The 24,743-nt window shown below is 42.3% G+C and overlaps 1 protein-coding gene across 9 annotated transcripts in view; it reads right to left on the reverse strand.

The window, feature by feature from the left end:
* Positions 1 to 24,743, reverse strand: part of MOB3B (MOB kinase activator 3B) — a 133,817-nt gene that overhangs the window by 98,874 nt on the left and 10,200 nt on the right. For 6 of the 9 annotated variants that reach the window (XR_006164839.1, XR_006164840.1, XM_033009999.2 and 3 more), the window contains exon 1: positions 11,114 to 11,148. The exons of 1 other annotated variant lie outside the window; for it this stretch is intronic. The gene's annotated coding sequence lies outside the window, so the exon portion shown is untranslated. Of the gene's footprint in view, positions 1 to 10,676; positions 10,844 to 11,113; positions 11,188 to 24,743 lie in introns of those variants that run through there. 2 more of the 9 variants (XM_033010000.2, XM_033009997.2) reach the window with 2 other exon arrangements.

Here is a 24,743-nt window from a genome sequence, read left to right on the forward strand (position 1 = left end):
AAAGAGGTTAAAAAATAGATTAGATGTAAGGAAGAAATTCTTTACTGTGAGGGTGGTGAGACACTGGCACAGGTTGCCCAGAGAAGCTGTGGCTGCCCCCTCCCTGGAAGGGTTCAAGGCCAGGTTGGATGGTGCTTTGAGCAACCTGGTCTGGTGGAAGGTGTCCCTGCCCGTGGCAGGGGGTTGTAACTAGATGATCTTTAAGGTCCCTTCCAACCCAAACCATACAAACTTCAGTAGGCTTTTATTACACTAAATTTCAATTAGATATTCTGATCTTCCTAACACTACATGTTTAAACTACATGCTAATTACAGTTTAAATAATTTTAATATGTGCACAGTTATCAAAAAAATGTGGAAATATATAACAAAGGCAACACCTACAACTAAGTTTAGATCCCTTATACACTAGAAGTCATACATATCCTAAATGTGGTAAGGCATACAAAACAGATACAGCAAACAAAAACCAAGGGAAATGTAATAATCCCGTCTTTAAAAAAAAAACTATGAACTGAAAAAGAAAGTAATTCAATGTCTCATCAAAAGATATCTGTGGCCAATCTATGCATTAAATCTATCCTTCTTGATTCTCTGTCCAGTCTTTCGAACAGAACACCATCCTCCCCACAACTTAATTCATAAATTAACTTCTCTGAAGATCTCTAGGTGTGGATAATTTATGACAATACCACAATATTACTACAGCATTAACATCAGCAGTAGCAAACCAAGAAGAATAACCATAGGAACATTAATGTATAAGTAGAGTCCTACTGTATAACTGTTGAAGTTATGCTGTGGCTTGCTAAAGAAACTGCTTATCCATAGCAATCTTTCTGTCTGTCACGTTTTAACAGGTACTCCCAAGCATCAACATAATTTATTTTTTTTTTAACAGTATACTTTCTAATCTCAAGAGCATCCGAGAGTTTCTTTACTGCTTACACCAAACATTCCTGAGCATCAACATTTTTCATATTCTTTCTCAAATATCCCTGAAATTATGAAGGCTGAATTACATAAGGGCATGTCCTGTAGCTTTCTAACCTCTGTACACTTCACTGACCAAATCATTTTGGTTCACGTATAGATTTAGCAATCCTTAAAGATTCCCACAAGAAGAGAAGCAAACCTGTCTGCTAAATGCCCTGTAATTTTTGCTTATCTTAATATTCAACCCAGTCTTCCTTTTCAATCAGCAGTGAATTCTCTCATATTGTGATTACAGGAACCAGTTAAGAGGGCTGGTACTGCACTACAAGAGACCAGCAGCACCTAGAAACATGACGCTTTGCTAGTTCATATTCAGGACCCAACCAACCATTTTAATTTCAAGCCACAGTGCTTATGTAGCACTATCTCAGAACTGTCACCACAGAAGGCTGAGACTGCTTTGGGCACTTATAATTAACATACTGGTGGCTATCTGAAGTCCTACTACAAGATGGCCCAAAGACTTGATATTCAGAGAAGTACACTGGCCAAACACTGGGAGACACATTCCATCATTACACTGGCTGGGATGGTCCTGAAGAGGAGACATTTTGCTACCAACACAAAGAAATTCAGGCTCCTTGACAGCCTGTCTTCACAGCAGGAGGCTGCAGAACAGAAGTCTTACTCTGAAATGTAAGGAATTCCTCTTCTTTACATAGAAGTATGCTTTCCTTTATGGCTCTAAAAATGTATGTGATTCACCAAGTGACGAAGTAGAAGAATGCTTTTCCGAGTGGCAAACTATCACAGATTTCGGAGAAAAAGTAATCTGTCTTAAGAATTGTACATACTTCTTTTTTTTTTTTTTTTTTGCCAACATAGTGATAGCAACATATGCCCCTATGAAGCCAATGTTTGTGTCAACTACAATGTTATTTTGCTCATAAGTTTTAAGCCATTCCCCAAATAAAATGATTTGTCCTACCAAAAAAGACATGTGTTTTTAAATCAATAAAATTACGTCTTGTTGAGAGCACATATTTGCATATCTGTTAGCTGGGGATGTGATTCTTTTTCACAGTCTTCACCAACTTAAGTACAAAAGTAAAATTTCTCACCATAAAGCAAGACTGCCTGTTCTAGTAAGAATATGAGAAGATGAAATGCCCTTACCAGATTCTAACCTGCTAATCTGCCCATGTCCTCTGACTGTTCAAATTGACTAACTCGCTCTTTTTTCAATTAAATACAGTCAAAGAAGAAATGAGCAAACCGTTGCAACTGTTTGAAACTGAGATAAACAGTAAATCCTTGGCAGAATCACTGTTGACAAAAACACAATTCCTACAAAATGAGTAATACTCAGAATGTCATACAGAGGAAATAAATTCAGAGACACCAAAGAGAAGCATGTGAGCACAGACAAGACAACCAAGAAACTGCAAGCTTACGGATCTGCAAAAGGCAAGGAAAATAGTGCTGACTACTTCAGCAGCATGATCAACTTGGTTCAGAGAAGTTTACTGCGAGTTTGTGTTACACTGGCATTGTACATCAAAATCTCACATCCAGTTTGCCTTTTCCAAGGAATCAAAGTGAACTATAACAACATGAACTTTCTGTGGACAATGGGTGGTTATTTTTCTCAGCAATGCCTCAGCGAAGCAACTGATTTCAGATTCCCCATGGAGATTACCAAGGTCACACAGAAGAACGTCACAATGATCATTTATGAATTCCTCCAACAGACCTTCCAACTATTTAGCAAAAATCTTCCTGCTGGTGCTTGGAATACAAGCAAGATTCAGAAATTCCAAAATGGAATTCATCAGCAAATTGAAGAATTAGAGGTATGTTTATTAGAAGAGCGATCAAAAGCAAGAAACATTTTTCAAGCATGCATTCTAAAAAGCACTACATTCAGTGTGAAAAAGTACTTCCAAAGAATCACCGATTTCCTAAAAGATAAGAAATACAGTCACTGTTCCTGGGAAGCAGTCCAAATGGAATTGAGATCGTGCCTTATAATTTTTGACAGTCTTTTGAAAAAACACACATCATAAAGAGGTAATATCATCTATTTTTGGAACCTTTGTAAGAATCTGATAATTTTCCCCTCTTTGATAGGTTTTTGATTTCCAAATTTTAATCACTTTCAAATTGATAATTGGAACTTGTTTTGAAAACACATTCAGTGCTCTGAGTTATACTTGTTGAGGCATTTGGTATCACTGCTTCTGTAGAAGATAAGCCCTTTAAAAAACAAGTGGATATTGCTCCTCTGTATTCTCTCTTTGCAGTATAAAAAGGTTTTGTGGTCCTTCCACAGAACATGCCAATTGTTTTAGGACCCGAATCTCTTTCATTTGGACACTGCATAGATTTTACTTTTGTATTAGTTCACGAATGCAGAAAAAAGTACTTATGTAAGATCATAATTTAAAGAACATATGAGAATTTAGCATGACTTGGATGTCTTTAAACTCAGAAATAACGATGGGTAGACCTTCTGAGCTAGAAAAGTCAATTCCCAGCTTTGACCCTTATTTTGCAAGTGGACTCATCTCTGTATAATACGGGGTCATAAACCCCATCTTTCTACACTGCATATTCAATAACTACAGCACAGATTTTTAGGATATATTAGTTCACAATGCTATATAAAATACATATCTGTACTATCTGCTCTGAGATCATAAACAGACAAGATTATTCTGAAAATATTTACAATATGGACACACATGCAAACAAATTTCTTCCACTCTTCAACCTTTCTTTCCCTCATGCAGGCAGAGCCAAGCAGTGCTTCAAGTCATCATTTCCATCAGTTTAACTGCTACTCAGGAGACTTTGACTACCCTGGGTCTCAGGACCACTCATTATATATTAGAAGACTGGATGAGTTCTGACATGGATTTTCTCCCACCTCAGATTTCCAAGCATACCTGGTTTCTAAAATATATTTATCATAAATAGAATGTGTTGAATTGGAATGTAAGAGGAAAAGAGTTCAAATATTTCTGTGACTATATGGGACTGGTGAAGAAAAAGGTAATGTTCTGAAGAGAAAAAATTCGATGTGCTGTTACCATTACCTGAAGACAGAATCTCGACATTTTGCCTGAGAAGTCTGAGGGCTGAACAGCAACTTTATTCCCATGTCTTTTCTTTTTTTAAATGGAACATATATCTCAAAATCTCCTCCCACTCTGGGGGAGAAAGAAAAAAAAAGAAAAAGAAAAGGAAAACTAATAAACTAATTCTGCATGTAGAGATCTTAATAGAATGGTATTATTATTCCCAATCCCAGGAGTGCAATAACAGGATACTTACAAATATCTAACTTTAGGCATGTAAATTGGACATTGAGCTAAGGAGATCAGGCCCACCCACTTCACTCTCACATGCTCCTATTTTACAGACACAGAGGGAAGAAAGAATGGGTTTCAGACTCCTGACTATATGTCTACTTCCAATCACCAACATAAGAGCTCAGTTCTTTAACTGGTTGTATAGGCAGCATAAAATCAATTTGGCACACTGTTAATGATAAATTCCCAACAACCTCATTAATCAACATCTGGAATCTCTGTTTTGTTAATTTAAACGCTTTGCAACTATGTTGATGCCATAGTGACATTTGACAGCAGCAAAATATGTTCAAGCACATTTAATTCTGAATTTTATTTTTTTTTTTTTAATTTGCTGCTTTTCATGTATGGTTACTGTGGGAAATTAATATAGCCCAATTTTGTATACGCAATTTAAGGAAGCTGCTGAACTGAAGCGCATGAACTTGAGATTTCCCTATGCATAATGCATCATGCAAGATGATGTCAAGTTGTATATATATGCGCTTATATCTATGCTGGACATACTTCTCTTTGCTCAAAACTGCACTTGGATTTCAGTCTCTGAAAAGACAAGTCAGCACAGACTTCAGTAGGTATGACTGGACACAGCCTTACACATCCTAGTAGATTCCATCAATTCTTCATGGGATCACAGCATTTTTTGGTTAGGTAATGACAGCACCATGAGCAAAAGCTCATCCCTGGACAGTGTGGAAGCATTCACTTCCTTCATCTGATCTTCTGGGGAGGTACTTTCATGACTGTAAAGCAGGTATGTCTATTAACTCATGCATGCCTTACTGTCAATTGTGACTTGCATTTCGAGTAGCAAGAGGTTTTTTTGAAAGGGGGAAATAGAAAGGTTGTAAAGCCATACATTCATTAGGCATTACTTTGGGGTATCCAGGTGAGCTTAACTGACAGGTGTCAACTAAGCAATTATAGCGAACAGATGTTTAAGAACTGCCTATGCTAGCTTTCTGCAAAAAAAAATCTTTGGTTTTACAAGTTAAAATAAATTATAACTTATAGAAGAAAAAATAAGTTACTGTAGACAATACTATTTTCACATTTCCATTCTGGAACTGAGTGTTAACCCTCAATAAGGATACATTTGCACCTTTCTATTCCCGTGGAAAGAGCTGTACTGTCAGAATGAATATGGTCTTCTACTCTCTGAAGTCAAGTAACTTTAAATCTTGATCTTTTCCCCTACAGGATGTGGTGGGTTGACCTTGGTTGGACACCAAAGCCACTCTGTCACTCCCCTCCTCAACTGCACAGAGGAGAGAATGTAACAAAAGGCTCATGGGTTGAGATAAGGACAGGGAGAGAGCATTCATCAATTACCATCATGGGTAAAACAGACTCAACTTGGGAAAAGTAACTTAATTGATTGTCAGTCAAATCAGAGTAGGGTAATAAGAAATAAATCTTAAAACATCTTCCCCCCCCACTGCATTCTTAACAGGCTTAACTTTACCTCCCCATGGCCATCTGCGCAGGAGGACAGAGAATAGGGGTTGTGGTCAGTTCATCACACCTTGTCTCTGATTCTCCTTCCTCCACAGGGGGAGGACTCCTTACACTCTTCACCTGCTCCAGCGTGGGGTCCCTCCCACGGGAGACAGTCCTCCACAAACTTCTCCAATGTGGGTCCTTTCCATGGGGTGCAGCCCCTCAGGACCAGACTGCTCCAGCGTGGGTCCCCCACGGGGTCACAAGTCCTGCCAGCAAACCTGCTCCAGCGTGGGCTCCTCTCTCCATGGGGCCACAGGTCCTGCCAGGAGCCTGCTCCAGCGTGGGCTTTCCACGGGGTCACAGCCTCCTCCAGGCATCCCCATGCTCCAGCGTGGGGTCCTCCCTGGGCTGCAGGTGGGGATCTGCTCCACCGTGGACCTCCATGGGTGCAGGGCACAGCCTGCCTCACCATGGGCTTCACCACAGGCTGCAGGGGAATCTCTGCTCTGGCACCTGGAGCACCTCCTCCCCCTCCTTCCTCACTGGCCTTGGTGTCTGCAGAGTTGTTTCTCTCACATATTCTCACTCCTCTCTCTGGCTGCAATAGCTCCCCCACAGGTTTTTTTTTGTCCTTTTTAAAAGATAATACCCTGGGGGTGCTACCACTGTTGCTGATGGGCGCAGCCTTGCCCAGTGGTGGGTCCATCTTGGAGCTCTGGCACTGACTCTATTGAACACGGGGGAGGCTTTTAGCAGCTTCTCAAAGAAGCTGTCCCTGTAGTCCGCCCTCTACCAAAACCTGGCCGTGCAAACCCAATACACAGGAGTATTTAGACATGAAGTATAGCACTAATCTATGAAAAATACTAGACTACTTCTATTACGTGTAATTTTACAACTAAACTTTTTGTAGCTTCTGTAACTTTTTATGCTTACTGTAACTGGAGACCCAGAGAAACAAAAACATGTCTATTCGTTCAAGTCTTTTCACAACTGTTGTTTTTGATACCACTGTGGATACATACCACTTCAATGTCTACCTTATTAAGCAGCCTATTACCATGTCAGTGGCTACTTCCATACAAGAACAAGGGGAAAAATGACACTAAAATTAGAAAGTAAAAATGGTATTCTAAGACTCTTAGAATTAGTACAGAGATTCACAGTCACCTAAAATTTCTTTTAAGAAAAAGTTTCACTACGCTTCAAGATCCTCTAATTGGACAGTTTCTTGACTGTTTTCCTGAGTAAAAGAAGAAAAAGTGGAAGTCCATATTTTTCAGGGAAGTGCCATCTGAAATGTTAACTGCTAGCATTTCTACCATGTTGTACTGGTCAATGAAAGGTTGGACCACTCTGAAATATAGATAGTTGTGAGACGGAAAAGACAAACTGCAGTTTTTGCAGTATTTAGAGCTGGAGTAAGGTTTGCATGACCAAAGGGTGAGAAATAAAATGGACCTTAATTTCCTACAGCCCTCAGTCACACTTCTTTGCTTTTCAGTGTGGTTTCAGCACACTGAGAGTACCACCCAGTCAAGGGCTGGTGTCAAGCCTCCCCGGGCTGTTTTAAATGCCTGTTCAGCACTCCCTCCCATACCTGAACTAGAGGCTTCACTCATCTGTCTGCTAGCATTTGTTTTAAAACTTCAGAGCTGTAATTATGATAGATATAATTTAATCTTTTGTACCTCCAAATGGTAATACACGTAAAATTACAAAAACAAAAATCCCAAACCAATGATCACTACAGTAGAGAAAGACTTAAGATGGGAGAGGTCCTCTATTACCTAGTACATAGATATACTGCACATTACTAGCCACAGAATTTGCTACCATTTTTCTGGATTAAAAACCTGCACCTTTTGATAGCATGAGGGTATGTTGAATCCTCACACAAAAACAGAAAATCCTTTTCTTCTGATTGTATTGGTGTGGTAAGGAAAAAATCTCAACAGCAAAAGTGACAGATATTTTAAATTAAATCTAAAAACAGATTTCCTAGATCAAACAGATCCTGGAAAGTCTTGACTGAAGAGTTCCCTGCTCTTAAAAAGTGTGTCCCCATGAAACTATTCAATTAGTCTAAGTCCCTTTTTATCTTTTTGGGGTAAATCAAACTGAAGTTATGGTTCACTAGACAGCATAATCCAATTTTATACCTTCTCTTCCTCCCTCTCCCACGTTTCAGTCCCACATTCTTGTCCTGCTGTAACATTTGTTGAACCTTTTCCTGAGCTTGCCAGACCAACAGGAAATTATCCAAATGAAACAAATAAACAAACAAACAAAATCTGTGGTTTTTTTCCAAGATAAAGATTTAAAGTAAAGCAGGGAAGAACACCCATTGCATGTGAGAACCAGCACAAAAGAGAATGCGGAGTGTGGCAGCAAGACTGGGTAACAACCACAGCAGAACAGTGAGCAAAACCTCCTCTCCCGTTTTTATCTGGTCCAAACTCCTTTAAAAGAGCCTCTCAGCCTGTGTATGACTGACTATTAGATCTCCAGCCATAGCTGCAGTTCATTTGTAAGCATTTTTCCTTTAACATACTAATGTGCTAATTACCCATCACCAAAGAAGCTTACTACAGTAGTAAGCCTGTAATTTCTCTGGAAGTAAATTTAATTGTACAGTAGTTAGCATTAAAATTCCAGTTATATCTTACTCATTTCAGATTTCTGTCTCCATCTTATCTGCACAGGCTGAAGTCCCTGGCTCAGAAGAGGCTCACAGAACTCATATCTGTCAAAAGTACTCCTAAAGCATCTAATCTTGAGATATTATCCTAAACCAGAAAAACTAAAATAATATTATGTTTTGTCTATAAACTGTTCCGCCTGAGGTCTCAGTTTATCTGACTCATGATAAAGACTGAATATTAAACAAAGAATAGTACCATGTTTTTCCTGTAACATTTTTAAACAATTGTTATTCCAAATAACTCTGTGATCCATGTTTCCAGGGCACTTGGCCCTCTCTGCTTCTCTTAGTTTTGTATTCCAGAATGTGAGTACCTTCCTCAGGGATCTCAAACGATGCTGAGTACTTTGCTGGCAGTTGATAAAGAAACATTTATCGTGAGAGAAATATCAGCAAAGGAGCTGAAGTGATTTGGTCCAGTCCCAAGTTTCACATCACTCACTAATGCACTCTAAGCTGCACCAGCTACTACACCAACACTGCAGCAAACAGCATTAAATCATCATTCAAAGTTGCTTGGTGCCAAACAACATCACGCTATTCTTCATCCATCTCGTTTTGCTCTTTAGCACTTTCTGTAACTCAGTATTGCTTGAATGCACCTTGTGTTCCTCTTCTTTCTACCCTACCACCCTCTTTGAGATGTGCATACTGTTACAGAAGAACAGTTTCTTCCTTTTCTTGTGCCAGTAACACTCTTCCCTACAACACAGAGTGGAGAAGCAAAACTGTCACAAATGTTGGTCCACTCAGAATAGTCTGCAAATCTTAGAATAACATGCTTTTGCTATGGTGGAAGAGGGGGAAACAGGCTCTGCATCTACCTACTGCAGAGTATCTGGCCCATAAACTCTCCAGTCTGAGAAGAATGTCCGGAAGATTTTCTCATGAGTATCCCTCATTATATAAAAATTATACCTGTGTGTAAAAACACAATAAAATGGCTTGGAGAATAGAAATAATCCCAATGTCTATGTAAGAAATCACTGCAATATAAGCAGGGGTGGAAAGGATCCTTAACCACAGTTTATCCCTCTGATAATCATACTGGTAACCTGTTCTTGCTCCAGCTTGGTTTAGGACACACCCCTGCACATCAGAACATTTTGTTTATGAGAGCTGCCCACAACCTGCCCCAGAACACAGCGATCTGACCATCAAATGGGAGCAAGAAGGCCTCTACATCTTCAAATTCTAGCTGGCAACAGTCCTGCCAGAAGACACAAAGATGTCAGCTCCAAGCAGGACTCTCCAGAAGCCCCTGACACCCAGGGCTGCTCTGTGCTTGCACTGTAGCTGTTCTCTTTTAAGGCAACAATGGGTACCTTTAGGGTTTGCTGGTCCTCACACCGGCTACTACTCATTTCTCCATAACAAGCCCTGGGTCAGCCTCTGAGAGACCAGCTGTCAGGCTGTCACACTGTGGTGTTGCAAGGACTTACAGAGATTTCAAATCCTGTGTTCCACTAGTGAACAAGGAGTTTAACACAAACCATTTTTCATTGAGAAACCTTGCAAACTAAAAGCAGTATCTGTCACCCTGTGCCTGTCTCTCCACAACTGAAAGACCCAGCAGGTCAGCTGCATGGCAGGTTTCCTGAGACACTAACTTCATTCCCAGCGTTAAGACTACCGTTTTTAAACGGGCTGTGCCTCTGCGTTTGACGTGCCAGACGACAAACTCCCAGCCTGTGGTGCAGAGGCTCCCATCCCTTTGCTCAACACGGACACAACAGGGCCAGCAAGCAGGGATCAGGATCTCACCTCCCCGCATCGGAGTACAGCGCAGATAGGCAGCAGGACGAGTGGGCTAGAACAACATTAGATAAATAGGGGTGGGGGTGAAAAGTCAATCCAATGCCACGTCTCAGTACTACTTGCCCCCTCCTTTCTCTCTTTAATCTGTGTGCACCCTCGCCCGCCCGATGCCTGACACGGGGGGCGGCTGTAGCCCCCCGTGCCCTGCCCTGGCGTGGCTCGGTGCCGCCTGCCTGCCGGCACCCACCGTGCGGCAACAGGTCTGCGGATCCAGCAGCTCCCTCAGCAAGACCGAGAAAACCCCTGGAGCGCTGAAGGAAAGCACGCAGAGACCTACCTTTCGGAGACAGGGCAGGGATAAGGGAGAAGAAAAGAGACAAAAAAAAAAAAAAATATAAAGAAAAAAGGAATAAATAAAAGCCGCCTTCCCACGGGCTGCGGGTCGGTCAGCTGCTGTACCTGCACAATACCAGTGGCCGGGGAGCCAAGCGACCCTCACAGGGACCGTCTCGGCGCCCACACCTGCCGCCTCGGAGGGGACGAGGGGCGGGTCGCCCCCCCCCGCCCCGACACCTTCCGCGGCAGGAGGCCCCGGGGGAGAGGGAGACCCTCCCCAGCGGGTCAGGGCCCCCGCGTTTGGAAGGTGGGGGCCACCCCCTCCCGCGGTGCTGGGAGGAGCTTGGAGAGGGCTGGAGGAGGGGGAGGAAGGGGCACCTCCATTTGGGCAGAGCGGGACGGGGTGCGAGTGGGCGGGCGGAGCGCTCCGCTCACGGCGGGAAGTTTGTGGGGCGGCGGGACGGACCTCCCCTCCTCAGAGGGAGCGAGCCGTCCCCTCACGCGGGCCGACCCGCATCCCCCGACTCGCCACCCCCCCCACCCCCCCCTCGCCGCCTTACCTCCACCCCTCCAGGTGCCGCCGCCCGCCCAGGACCCTTCCTCGCCGGAGAACCGAGGGCAGGAGGCGGCAGCCCCGGCGCCGGCCCAGGCGCTGCCGGGCCCCCCCCCCCCCCCCGCCCCGGCTCCCGCCGCGCGGCCCCGCACGCTCGGCGCGGCCCTCGGCGGCAGGCCGCCCCCTGGCGGGCACGGAGCGGCCAGCGGCGGGAGCGGCCGCAATGGCGGCGCTGCCCTCCCGCGCCCGCCCTCAGGGGAGCAGCGCGCCGGGCTCGGAGCGGCGGTGCGGCGGCTGTTGTGGCTCTCCTCAGCTCCCGGGGCGCCCCGAAGCCCCCCGGCCCCCGCCACGGCAGCTCCCTCCCTTGCGGCCCCGTTGGAAGGGCAGCCCCCTGCCGCAGGGCTACCGGGAAGAGGCCTTAATCCTACACCATCCTTCGCGGAGTTCAGGGGACAAATTTACATCAGTTTAGGCAACAAATGCAGAACTTTTACCTGTCGCGGAGCCTATACTAGCAGCAGGAAAATCTCAACCGCCAAGACCTCTTGCAGGGCTCCCCACAAACACATTGCTCTGGAGGATTTCGCCCTCCACAGCACTACTGTATCACCACATCAGCACAGACCAAAGACCACAGTCCCTTCCAAGTCTACCTTGTTTAAGCTAAAAAAAAAAAAAAAAAAAAAAAAAAAAAACGTTTAAAGTTTGCATCCCTCTAAACACTATGTGGAAAAATGTTTCAAAATGGCAGTAGGTGTGGTTGACATGATCCATTTTGTTATATATATTCAAGGATAGATGGTATCTTTGAGGACAGGATTCTCTTTTCTGTGATTCATAATTATTAAAGCATATCAAGAATCTGCCAGCCCTGCCTAGGAATAATTTATTTTTGATAACAGACTAGAGCCCAGAAAAGACATACTACAGACACTATTCCTTTCCTGAACTTCAATTCACAACCCCTTTCCTCTTTCCTAACCATCTAGCACAAATTGCTAGATGTGTTAGTGTACTCCAGCAAGAGCAAGATTTAAAAGGGAGAGAGAGCATATAAGTACATCAAGGACAGATGACTTTCCAAAAAAAGGAAGATGCCTGCACCTCCCTTCTCTGTAGTCATTTTGTATACTGGATCATTATCACAGTCACATTTGCCAGCACACTCGGTGGAGGTTGCTCCTTCGCAACTGGGAGAAAAGCCAGAGACCAAAACTGTGAACCCCATAAGTTAATTTACTTCAGCAGAATTTAAGCAGGAATTCAGTCATGTATGCTCTATTATTCTAAGCACATGCAGCAAACATTCTGAAGTCAAGAGTCTTTCCTCTTCCTACCACACAAAATATACAGCTCAAGGAAAAATAATAAAAAAGAAAGCACGCCTCTGGATTAATTATTGTCAGTATAAGCAAACTGAAAATTCAACACCAAATGATTGAGAACCGCTGAGTATCTTATGCTGCTGGGAATCCAGAACGGAGGAGGACAGATATGGAGCAGATCAGAGTGGTACAAACAATTTAAACTAGCAGGAACAACCTGTTGTGATGTTGCACTCTTTGATGATAGATGTGCTTGGATGCTCTGAAAGAATCAAGATCTTGCAAGTGGAGCTTACGTGGGCTATTTTCCTATGGTTCTTTTCTGTTTTTTGGCTTGGGTTTTTGTGTCTGATATGACTTAATTCATGGTGCCTCCTTGGTAGATCAGGAAGCTTGTATACATCTATTTGTCTACCCTGACATAAATTTGCATAGGAGTTGCTGGAACATACTGTCTTTCAGATCTCTATCCCTTAGTCAATTTTACAAAACTGGCTAGGAAAATCAAAATTGATTTGGGGACAGTGGGAAGAATAGAAACGTGTGTAACCAATATGCTATCATAAACTATATTTTCTTGGGCAAGCAGGATAAAATTAGAGTCTGCCTCATCATCTTTCCTTTTTCAAGTGGCTAGCTTATGGTTTTGATTTGAGTCCACAAGAAATTCTTGTGGCTTTGTTAAACCCAATTTAAATTTGGAGATAATTTTTACTCCATTCTGCATTGAATTTACTGATTTATTTTTATGTCAAGGCCCTGAATCAGCTTGAATCAAGCCAAAGGAGGCCATTGCTAAATACTGGCTGGCTGAATCAGCTGGGCATTTAAGAAGTTATTGTCTGCAGCAGCTTATTGCCTTCCATTTGGTGATGATTAACACCCCAGTGGTGGTTTAAACCCAGCCAGCAGCCAAGCACCGCACAGATGCCTGCTCACATTCCCCCACCCAGGGGATGGGGAAGAGAATTGGAGGGGTAAAGGTAGGGTGATTCATAGGTTGAGATAAAAACAATTGAATAACTGAAATAAAATAATAATGTTAATAGTAGAAAGTACAGATGAGTAATGCACAATGCAGTTGCTCACCACCTGCTGACCGATGCCCAGCGGGTTCCTGGCTAGTGATCCCAGAGAAGAAAAGATCCCAAAACCGCAATCCCAGAAGTAAGAGAGATCAAGCTTCCTGTCTGTCCCTCCTTTATATACTGATCATGACGTTATATGATATGGGACATTTAACTGGTTAATTTGGGTTCAGTGCTCTGGCTCTGCTCCCTCCCAGCTTCTTGTACACCTGTGCCTGGGCAGGACATGGGGAGTTGAAAAGTCCTTGATCTCTCAGCAACAACTGAAAACGTCAGTGTATTATCAGCATTCTTCTCATACCAAGTCCCATACTGAAGCCAAAACACAGCACTATTCTATCTACTAAGAAGAAAAATTAGCTCTATCCCAGCTGAAACCAGGATAACTTCCAAATCTGAGTCCACTTCACTAAAAAATAAAGCATGTTCCTTTAGCTCAGCCACTGTCAGTGGCAGTTCAGACCAGCTGATTTTGCACTGAAGTAGGTTATAGCAGGCTCTCATGTCAGGGGGTGTGGGCTTGTGAAGCTTCAAAATAGTGTAGCTAAAAAAAACCTTGGAAATATAACTTGAACAACTCAATCTGGTTTTGAAGTAAGTATGTCTTTGTGTTTAGTAGCACCCAATTCTGTGTATACAAGGACTGGCCTTACTGCTGACTATAAGTTACAGAGCTTTACTGAAACTTCAGAACTAGGCCATGTTTGTCCTGGGTTTGAGTGAATGGTGGGTTTTTTTGGTGGCAGGGGAGGGGGCTATAGGGGTGGCTGCCTGTAAGAAGCTTCTCGAAGCTCCCCCAGCTCCAAGCCAGCTCCACTTCTGTTTGGAAACTGAGCCCATCAGCTGTGCCTCTGCGATAACGTATTTAAGAAGGGATGTGGTGAGGAGGAGTGGGACTTGTGAGAAGGAGTTGCTGCAGCTGCATGAACACCAAGGTCAGTGGGGGAAAAGAGGAAGAAAAGAAGGGGGAGGTGTGCCGGAGCAGAGACCCCCCTGTATCCTGTGGTGAGACAGCAGGGCGGCCCCCCCTGCCACCCATGGAGATCTACGGTGGAGCAGACATTGATTTATGGCCTGTGTTTCATTTTGCATGGAAGATCAAGGTGTCTGTGCCCAAAGAAGCCGGGGTCTTGTGGGAGGAGGTAGCCCTACTGTTGTAGTTCAGTGCTGGGAGGATTGCAGCATGCGGGGGAGTCCCACACTGGAGCAGCTCGGGAAGGGCTGCAGCCATGGGAGGGAATCCAGTCGGAGGAAGTTAGTGACCCATGACGGAGCAGTGTGGGGAACGCTGCGGCCCGTGGGAGGAATTCAAGTCAGAGAAAGTTTGTGGAGGACTGTCTCCTGTGAGAGGGGGACCACGATGGAGCAGGAGGAACAAGTTTTGGACACTCCCCTCACCGAAGATGAAGGAAGTGGCAGCGCTGACTGCACCCCCCATTCCCTGCCCCTGCGCCCCTGGGGGAGGAGGTAGAGATATCGGGAGCAGAGCTGAGCCCGGGAAGAAGGGAGGGGTGGGGGGAAGGTGTTCTCAAGATGTGGCAATGCTTCTCACTGTCCTACTCTGTCTGTTAAGTGTTGTTGTCAGTGTCTGTATTGAATTTACATTCTTTTTTTTTTCCTTCCCCTAATGAGTTTGCCTTTTGCCTGTGACCATAATGGGTGATTTGCTGGTCCTATCTCAAATCCCAAGCCTGGCTCATTTGTCCCTTCTCATCACTGGGAGAGAAGGGAGGAGTGAGCGGCTGCTTGGTGCTTAGTTGCCCTCAGAGCTCAAACTACGACACCATGTTATACCCTCTAAGTATATAGCCAGTGACAAGTAACTAAGATGCTATAACTTGAAAGCTCTCTTAAAATTAAATAAAAAACACTTTTTTTTTTTTAATTGTTTTTTTCTAGCTATTAAAATTAATACCCAGGGTACAAAGGGTGCCTTAGGATGTGAGGAAGGAATGAGGAGACATGACAGCTAAGTGCTGAGATAGAATGTTTCTACCCTTTTACCATTTTTATCTCACTGACTTGGATGTGTTTATGTAGCGGAATATCTTGAAAGAAAGAAGAGAATACTATGTACTCTTCATATCTGTATGGGACATCTTCCTCCATGGTCACCTTTAAAAGAGTTTTCCTATTTTTTTAATCACCAGTATGATTTTGTTCCCTGTGCCATCTATAGAAATACAGCAAACAAAATTGAAAACAAACAAAGAAATCGACACATACAGAGAATCAGTCAATGAACTTCTAAATAAGTTAAAGCCACAATGCATGCAAAATTAAATATGCTTTCTTATAGGATTATATCTCCCTGTACTCCTTTCAGTTGGTAGCCCGTAGGGTACTTCATGTCAGTATCCATCACAACTGGCTCATAATTTTAACAGCTCTTCATTCTTCACAGCATAACTGTGCTCTACACAGTACCAAGCATTAAGTTCTGACTTAACAACAAATTACTGCACAGTAAAGGTCTGCTGCCATAAAGACAGATTCAACAAAGTAATCTTCTTTCATACTATACTATCCACTTGAAATTCCTCTGTCTGGCAGAGATCTAGCATAGTTTCCTCTGAAATAGTTCTGGCAACATAAAAGAGTATTCACCAATAGGCAGTAGGTTGCCCTGCAGTGTCTTGAACTGCAAACAGCTGTGGCTGCACTGCTGGGGTGTCTGCGCCTGTGTTAAAGGGAAGCCAGTGCTGGTGTGGCTGAGGGAGAGTCTAAAGTGGCCGAAACTGCTCTCAGGAGCAGGTACCGCCACTATATGGCTTGCACCTGCTGCTGCAGACAAATGCATCTCTTCCACACATTCATTCCTAGCTTTGTTTCTATTCCCTAGTCACCTGCTTTACATGGCCAGAACAACTCAGACCTGAAAATGAGGTGTCCACCCCCTGCCATGTGGGACAGATAGACAATTTGACTTCCCCACCATACACATGTGCACCTGTGATTACAAACAGAAAGAGACTGTTTCTTTAGAAAGAAAAAAAGATGTAGAATTTCTTACCTCTTTTTAAATATGGCGATACATCTAATATGCTTCCAGATGCTGTAAATATTTTTAATAGAAAGTCTCAATACTGTGTTCCAAAGTCCCTAGACTCGCATGTAGCTGTGTGGTTTTTTAAAATACGGTGAACATACATTGAAGTTGTTGGCATTAAGCAGAAATACTACAGCAGTAAATCCTCACTCTGTTCTGTTTAGGAACTATGCCATCAGGCTTGATTTTTCACTTATTCCAGGGCATCACACCCTGGAATCTCCCACTGATATACCTGATAAAGAACATGGTTTGACAGAGATGATTTCAAACAACGTCATTTTTATTGTGAGTGGACACAGAATCAGCTTTTTCATATATTGACTTATTTTAATTTTTTTTTTTTTTCTAACTTAAGATGACTTTCTGCAATTTGGAGATGTTCCAGCATACGCAGTATTGTGGCAAGCAGCAGCAGTGAATATAGTAATATAAAACCACTGTAAGACTAGCTTTGCTGTTCATACAGGTGGCTCACAGAGCATCTGCAACCAGCTTCCGCATAATGGCTACTACTTGCAGCCAGAGCTCACTGTTCCCAGACCTGCTGAGAGGCAGGACACGAGAAGGAAAGGTACAAGAACTCTGAATAAAGCCATTGGATGGCCCCACAACAGCTTCATTAGGGCTGGAATCCTTGTTCATTGATGTTGGCCAGAGATTATGATGATCCTGTCAAAAGCCTGCTTTCTGGTTCAGTGATTCAGAAAGACAGCTATTCCCTCTGCTAATTGTCCTGATAATTATAGTTGCCCAGAGAACAATTCATTTCCAGCAGCTGAATGGCTTCAACAAGAACATTTGGTGGTCTCGTTGTGGTGCCAGAGGCCTGAGCACATTGTGGTGTGCATGTGCCATCGGTTGCCTGCCTTTACTCCAGCTCTGTCATAACTGCCTCAAGAGCATGGTGTCTGGGCTGAAAATTTGGTGAGGGGTAAAAAGAAAATAACCCATATTTAACTGAGGTCTGACGTCGGCAATAACCTGCGAGTAGGGAACTCAGATACAATTATTGCTGTCAAAACCCACAGCACTGTTTCGCAGAAGGAGTACGGTTTCATTTGGAGAGCAGCTGAACAGCAGCAGACTAAATATGCTAGTGGTTTCAGGAGTGAAAGAGAAACAGTGCTGAGGTCAAGAGATCCGCATGAATCATCTTGTTTGCCTCTGCTGCCTGCCTGTTCCTGCTCACAGCTGGCGTATTCTTACAGGTTTCTGCGGCTGACAGCTGATGGGGGGAGGCAGGACTTGCGTATTTCTACAGTAATGCAGTCTCTTTGGTGTTCCCTTAGCAGTGTGAGTGATGCTAAAATTAAGCAGGAAACACAGTACCTAGAGGAAAAAGGCAGCATGTGACCAGCCTTGCTTCTGCGTTAAAAAAAGCTTTTTGAAACTCTACAATGCAAAATGTAACCCCTCTGCTGACATTAGGTAACACCATCCAGATTTTATTATGAAGTACATGGAAACAAGTTTTGTCCAATCTTAGCAGCATAAACCAAGAAAATGTCCAACTCCTAGCAAAGAAGAGACTATACATTGATATGAAAGTCACCAAGAGTGGAACTCAGTGTCCTTTGTTCCTTTGAGATTAGAGTAATGTTTGCCATTCCTACCCAGCAAAAAAAGTAAACATCAAAATCCAATTACTGTTTCCTCTAAATCAAACACTGTTCAAGGCTTTTCTCAAGTTGCTGTTTGAACTTAATTCTGCTCTTATAATTGTGACATCTCTTTAGGATTTACTTACCAAAAATGCACAGATCAGGAAGTGTTATAATCTTACTGCATTTTGACAAAACAGAAGTCCCCTCCCATTTTTATTTTTTTTTTATTTTTTTTTTTTTTTATCCAAATCCTTGTTTCATCTCCCCTGTAAACAGCAGAAATAACTTTCCTGGAACTAGTGGCAAAATTGTATCTCCTCCTGGGAGTGCTAACGTTAATGTGACATGAAGGCACTCTGTCAGGTCCACAAAGAACAGGTTAGTTCCCTTTCTGGCTCCAGTAGGAGCTATTTGATTGAGGGTTTGACCCAAGTCACATTACAGAAAAGGCATGTCAAAAAAACAATTTTTCCCAGTGATCCCATATAGCTGAAGGATAGAACTATGATCTCTCCAACAGGTGGAAACCATTCCAGCCTTCAGAGTAACAGACAGGATGGGCTGGATGCTGGTTAACCTGAGGACGTCAGCTGAACTAATGACCCAAGTCCTGCCAAGTGAATCCCTCTCTTTCAGCCCTTGCTGGCAGTGTTTTGTGAGAGGATTCACTGCACAACAACTTTTTCAGTAGAGGAAGCAAGGAGATCTCCAGGTAACATCAAGCAACAGACTAGCTTATATTCCTACCTAGGCCCAGCCTACCCACCAGCATTTGCTACAGTGGGAAACAAGACGGAGAAATGTTCTGTTTATTATATGACACACAGAGATGAGAGAAAGATAGAGCTACAATGCTATGGAAAGAGGCAAGAAGAGCATCACTCATACTCAGAATCCAGCCTGACTCCTTCTTGATGTACAAGAGCTACTTAAAATACTCCCCCAAGCATGGCTGCTACTAGATCTGTCTCCAAGTTTTCTCCTGATCTATTTCCCACTCTCGTAGCTTCCCCATGGAACTTCTCAGCTCCTGCTTAAAGCTACTACGATCCCTCTTCTTCTTGTGCTTAGAGTGGATCATCAAAGGACCATATGCAAAGTCCTGCAAACTGCCATCTTTTCCCATTTCCCAGTGATCCCAGTATTCAATAGAGAAGTTATATTCCTTTTTGAACACATGCTGAATTATGTTTCATGCAAAACTCAGTAAGTGCATGCTCTGTTAGCTTGGTTTGCCATTAGGGGGCAAATACCTAAGGAAAGAAAGAAAAAAATGGAAATTGTGCAGAATCTCACTACTCTTTAAATATTTCAACCACATTAAAGGAGACACACTGTGAATTACTGCCTGCCATGCTTTGTCACTAAACACTTGACAACATATATGGGGTACAGAAAAGTTCATGCTATGTCTTGGATACCATGTGTTAGAAATAACACATCAGAACAGTTTGGGTATCAACATGCACTGTAAAAGATGCCCGTACACACAGTGATAAATATTTTTGCTTGGAACTTAATCTTACCTGTTGAGTGTTGACATAGCACTTTAGCACTTTTCAGAAAAGCTGTGGATTCACATTGTTTCAGATTCAGGCTGGTCTATTCCCTGCCTAGCCCTAATTTCTCCTTCTATTTAATGACACCATTTGGATGGAAAGCTAATTTGGAACATGGCAGCCCACTTATTAAGTGGGACTTTATGACAGGAGAGCATTACACTGCTGCTCAGACAGCTGCACTGGCTGCCTGGAAGTCTCTAGGGAAAATTCAAGGCTTTCAAGGCTCTAATTGTTTTGGATCTGGGTTATTTTATCAGCAGAAGAGGCACTCAACTTTGAGAAGCCTTGATATAAAACAGACGTGTGTGGCAAGGTCACTTGGATCGTCATGTCTGTTTCTCCCCAGATTAAACTCCCAGGTGTGTTATTAAAGCCTATTTTCCAGTCTGACAACTGGGAGAGTGAAGGTTAGGAGAAGCTCTTTGCAGCATATAATTAGTTTAGGTGCTGAGTGCAATAACATCAGCTGGTAGAATAACTAGATGACAAAATTCTGTTATTTTCAACATTATTATAAATCAGGAAGACTGTTCAATCCTTGGAAAGACATTTCTGGTGTTTATGTCTTGTAAAAAATACCTAAATAAAATACAGTCTTGGAAGTTATTCTCTGAGGACTCAACAAATCCAGAACACTAAATAGTTTAAATTTGAATTCAGACTATTATGGCAAGACAGACCATGGAATACACTGTCATGTGTTTCCCTTAAAAAAAAAAAAAAAAAAAAAAGAAAATGTTACTACACCCTTAATTCACTCTCCTACCTAATGATAGCACTACTGTGTTCCACACAAGGAAGGTTGCCTTACAGGCCAAAGCATGGACAAAGTGCCAGTTCAGTGAAAGAGATGCACTTCCTTGAACAGCAGGCATCGAGATGACTGGGCTGATGTCCCTAAGAAGGTCTCAGATCCATACGTACTGCAGTGGGAACAGAAAGCATTAAAGTTCATCATTTACCTGTCACCTGGTTCTCTGGGGCTACAGCCTCAGCACATTTCAGCTTTCCGCAGGGATGTGTTGGCTAACCTTACATGCACTGACTAGCAGGGCAGAGTAATTTTTTTCTGCCTGCACTCTGTTTCACTGAGTGGATCTATAGGAACATCCAGAAAAGCACAATAACTCTTCATTGCACATACAGCAATATCACCCGGGTCCTAGGAGTTTTGTGAAGTTATTCCTACCACAGCATTTGAAGGAAAAACAAGGGCCCAGTATTACTTTCAAAAATACACAATATACTTCTTTGTAAACTAAAGGAATAGGGTAAGTACAGCTCCAAAACACAGTTAAACCACAAGGCTTACATTTTCCAAGGTGACTGTCTCCTTCAAACATCAAGGACTCACTTGAATCTTAAAGAACAACTTCCTTTTTTTAATTAAGTTACTAGGTTTAATAATAGTTCCATCTCTCAGAGCACCAATTTCATGATCATAGGTAAAATATGATGTAATTATTCATTAAAGAGGAGCATACCTCTTCATGTCCCTGAGGTGTGGAAATGTGGGCTAATCTATCGCCAGGTAAGACTGTGGGTGCCAGCTGGTGAAAAGGGCTAATGGAAGTGAGTGGGGAATGCATTTGAGTACAGAGCTAGTCTAGATGTCCCTATGGATTATCTAGAGTGGCACAATTTTCCTAGGAAATATAATTCTTTAAGGAAAAGTAGAAGGTTTTGAATAAATGAAATAAAATGTGCATAAGTTGGCCCTGCCTGCATGCATAGATCTTCTTGGTGTAACTCCAGCAGAGCTCTACAAATCTGAGTCCAGACACTTTATTTTGATTTCAGGGTGACTAAATTACCAATGTCTATGTAAATACATTTCCAGGCTACATAAATTAATCACTGGTTATCCATATCCAGATGGCCACACAACCTTTTTACACCAGTCTAATGGGAAGGACTTAAAATCACACTGAACGTAAAATGAGACAGAAGAACAAAGCTCAAGTTGCAGTTCCCAAGGCCTTTTTGCACCTTAAGTGAGAAAGCTCCAGCCACACTACTCCATCCTTGCTGGCCATGCAGTACATACACATTAAGGTAGAGAATGTGTTAATGCTTTAATTCCTTCCATCCATAACAACATGATACAAAAAAGATGTTTTTTTCTGCTACTGGAAACCCCTAGTGACCTCTGAGTCAGAGACTTTAGAAAAATGATTTTAATCTGAAGAGAAAAAAAATCAGTGTCAGCCCCAAAGTCTCTTTATGTATAAAGTCTATATGACTTTTTAATCACATATACTTGTGTTGACATTTTTTATGAAGCTGATGCAAGATGTTCCTGTTCCTGTCATTATGGATTACAGTCTCACAGTTTGAGTTTCTAGGAAATCAGTATGGGACTACTGGTTTTGCTCACCAAGTTCCATTGTTTTCAGATTCATGCATGGTCCCCTGATCCTCTTTGAATCTGCTGGATTCAAAGAGATGTGTCTTTTAAATCCAATTAAACCATTAATTCAGTGAGGTCTTCACTGTCTAATGAAGATTTTGAGGTGACCTAGCTCATGACAAAAGATTCTTTATGCTTACCTCCAAAGTAAGGAGAGAAGTATCTGAAGCACCCTGAAAGTGATGTCCATTCATTTACAAACCAGGATCCAGACTGTGAAATCCCAACCCAACCTCCTACAGAGAAGAAGGAACCAACGGAAGAGCTGAATCCTAGTCTGAAAATATTGGAATTCACTCTTGTATTACATCATAGACAAAGTTTTCTTGGTATATTTTTCCAGGTGTACATCATTCTGAGATGTTTCTGTTTTTATATTCACTAAATAACTTTCATGGACTACCTGAAGTGGGAGATGGTCTCATCGAGGCTGCTCCAGTCCAACTAGTTCTGTGATGGTTGTATCTGAATGGGTTACAAGGATATAGTGAACTGCATGCAGAAGCATGCAAGGATTCAGAATGCCTGAGATTAAAGAACAGAGAAATTTTGGTTTGTCAGTTTGCCTCTTCAGCAACTGAGACTGCCACTTCTACAGGCCATAACATTTATCGTAAAAAACAAATAGCACAGAATGCCAGAAATGCCTTTGCAAGCTTTGAAACAAAAGCAAAAAGCTTAAGAGAAGTTACTTCCATTACAACTTCCACAGTTCAGCACTTGTGGTATAGACAATGAAGGGCAAACAGAGAAATCTCAACTGAAACAGCTTTTACAAATAATTGATTTTCTGGTTTTATTTAGTTACATATACAGGCAGCAACTGAATCACCATTAAAAAATCAGAATTCTGTTGTATTGGTTTTTTTTTGTTCACAAGCTGTTTCTTTTTTTGTTTTTGTTGTTGTTGTTTGTTTGTTTGTTTGTTTTTTATTGTGGGGGGGGTGAGGAAGTTACAATCATTTACATTTCTCATCTCAGCTTTCTAAGTGCCTTAATGCAAAGTAGTTATAGGGTAGATTTCCTGGAAGGTAATTACTAAGAAAGAGCCTTGTTTACTTTTTTCTTTACCTTCTGTTTCCACTTCTGCTTCCATTTCTCCTTCCATTTCTCCTTCCCTTCCTACTGCCCAGAAAAGGGAGAAGAGATGCTGGACATCAGAAATACACATCACCTCACATCAGAAAGAGTTGAGAGTGACTGTGTAAGCACTTTTGCCATGCAAGGCTCTGTGCTTAACAGAGGGGTTTAACTGCAGGGGAGAAGGACAGGGAAAGACTTAGGCTGGTCTTTTTTGTCCCCACTAACTGAAAAAAGATCATTATTATGGAACACCATAGGGTTTCACTGTTGGATGAGGGTGTCCAGATGAGCAATCCTGTCATTAGCTGATCATTAAAGACATGTTTACATCGTCAAGGCTATGAAATACTGTGCTGTAGGTACCCCTTCTAGAGCAAAGCCTAGCTTTCTTACTGACAAGCCATGACTTGGATCAAACTGACCTTGGGACATGTCTGCACTTGGGATAAAACCCAGCTGTTTTATTAACTAAAATATTCTACTTTCAAGAGAGTTTTTTGTCACCTTTTAACCCTGAAGACTGTCAGGGGCAGTTATCATACAGTCCTAAGAAAACTTAACAGCAAACAAAATGTCTCCTTCATAGAAATCACTTATTAAAGTAAATCAGTATTAAAATATAGCAGACCTTGAATAATTCCTGTTCTGGACTGTCTTTAGCTGGCTTCAAGTGGCTCACCACAATCACTTAACACTGATTGATGAGGTATAAACCTCATCACCTTTTATCTCTGCAGCTGCCTGCCTGTAGAGTCATTTGTACTCATCAGAGTAATCTCTTAACAAAAAAAAGGCTAACAACCCAGAGCATCAAAAAGCCGTCTAAAATAGCTACTATCCAGATGACTGTCACCAGAGCTATTTTTTCAGATATGCTCAGCACACCAATCTGAAACCTTGAGGTGCTGCCCCAATGTAAGCAACATTGTTCCAGCTTGTAGTGTATGGCATTTAGCTCTCCTGCCTCAGGAATTGTGGAAATGTGTAGATCTTGCCTTTGGTTCTCTTTCTTCCTTATACCTACAACCAAGCAGATTTCAAACATGAAACACTAAAAATATCCTGGTTCTGAAGTCTGTCCTTAGGTCGGCAAAGGCTGCACTGCTTAACCTTGTAGACATGGACTCAAACAGTATAAGAACCAGATGGGTCTTGCTTTTGTTGGAGAAAAAATGACAATGCTGTTTTTAATAATGGCTTTATTTTTCTCCAGCCATTGGCAAGATTTGAAGTACAAAATACTCAGCATTCCACAATTTCTGCCCACAAGCAAGTGTGAGATGGCTCCAGGATGTCTTGCTTCTCTGTACTGCAGTAGTTTCCTAATGAGAAGCCAAACTTCTGAAAACTGGAGATGCTGCAGCACAAAAAACTCTTCGAGAGGAACTCTGTAAAACTAAGTGGAAGTGGAATTAACTCAGGCTGCATTGGAAATGCAGCAACCTACAGCAGTGAACATAGTGATCGGTTCCTTTCTGTAGACTTGCACACAAATTGTGAAAAACTTTAACAT

The sequence above is a fragment of the Tyto alba genome, unplaced genomic scaffold, assembly GCF_018691265.1.
Source record: "Tyto alba isolate M040663 unplaced genomic scaffold, T.alba_DEE_v4.0 Super-Scaffold_13, whole genome shotgun sequence".
Lineage (NCBI taxonomy): Eukaryota > Metazoa > Chordata > Aves > Strigiformes > Tytonidae > Tyto > Tyto alba.